Source organism: Corvus brachyrhynchos, unplaced genomic scaffold, assembly GCF_000691975.1.
Source record: "Corvus brachyrhynchos isolate BGI_N302 unplaced genomic scaffold, ASM69197v1 scaffold893, whole genome shotgun sequence".
Taxonomy (NCBI): domain Eukaryota; kingdom Metazoa; phylum Chordata; class Aves; order Passeriformes; family Corvidae; genus Corvus; species Corvus brachyrhynchos.
The window spans coordinates 47,041-48,062 of record NW_008237340.1 but is presented as its reverse complement, the minus strand read 5'-3'; the positions used below and the strand labels follow the sequence as shown (position 1 = coordinate 48,062).

The window sequence follows — 1,022 nt, the reverse complement described above, 5'->3', positions numbered from 1 at the left end:
CCCCCAAACTCCTTCCTGGACCCCCAACAACTTCCACAGACATCCCCCAACCCCATAGAGCTCTTCTGGACCCCCTATAGACACCCAGTGCCCCTCCCAACCACTCCCGATTTCCGGCGCTCCCCATACACCCCCAAACCCCTTTGGGCAGCCTCAGAGCCCCTGCAAACACCCCACACACCCTCCTGGACCCCCTAGAGACGTCCAGCACCCGACCAACACCCTCTTTTGAGCCCCCAGAATCCCCCAAATGCTCTTGGAGCCATATGGGGGGAGAGGGGATTGGGAGCAACGCCAAAGGTGGGGGAGGAAAGGGATGGGATTTTGGGGGTCTGCCCACCTCCCTGGTGCAATTTTGGGGTGTCACTGCTTTATTGAACCCACCATGGGTTGGGGGCGCCCTGGTGGGGGTTCCAGGAGGGTCTCGATGGCCCTGGGGGGAGAAGGGAGAACAAATGGGGGGTTAGGGGGACCTGGCGGAGGCGCAGGGGCAGACCCCTAAAACTTGGGGATGGGAGCGTCCTACCGAAGCCGTCCCCTTATGGCTCGGCGGTGGCATCGCAGCATCCAGAGGAGGGGGTCCCCCAAACAGCCTGGGGGGGCCTCCGTGTCACAGGGGGTGGCAGTACCACAAGTGTTCCCCCAGCCCCACAAGTGACTTCCTGACCCAGAAGTGCCTCCCCAACCCACAAGTGGTGCCTCAGTCCCTCAAGCAACCCCCATGCCCACAAGTGCCCCCCCAGCCCCTCAAGTGAACCCCTGACCCAGAACTGCCCCCCCCCCCCCAGCCCCGCAAGTGCCCTGCAGCCCCACAAGTGACTGCCCTGGCCTACAAGTGCCCTGCAGTCCCAAGAAGTATCCCCGTGGCCCCCAGGTGACCCCCACCCACAAACGCCCCGTGGCCCGCGCGGGCTCCTCTGCTCTCTCACCCAGCGGCTGCAGCAGCGGCGCCCCCTGCAGGGCATCACGGGCACTGCTCCTGATTGGCTGCGGCGCCTCACGGGGCTCACGTGACCTGAAGC

General features: G+C 64.9%; 1 protein-coding gene across 4 annotated transcripts in view; it reads right to left on the bottom strand.

Annotated features, from left to right (window-relative positions):
• The window catches only part of LOC103613133, a 9,802-nt gene extending 8,780 nt beyond the window's left edge, over window positions 1-1,022 (bottom strand). For 3 of the 4 annotated variants that reach the window (XR_001860771.1, XR_001860770.1, XR_001860769.1), the window contains exons 1-3: window positions 930-1,022; window positions 527-593; window positions 385-433 (exon numbers count right to left, since the gene is read on the bottom strand). The gene's annotated coding sequence lies outside the window, so the exon portion shown is untranslated. The remainder of the gene's footprint in view (window positions 1-384; window positions 434-526; window positions 594-929) is intronic. The other variant, XR_001860772.1, reaches the window with a different exon arrangement.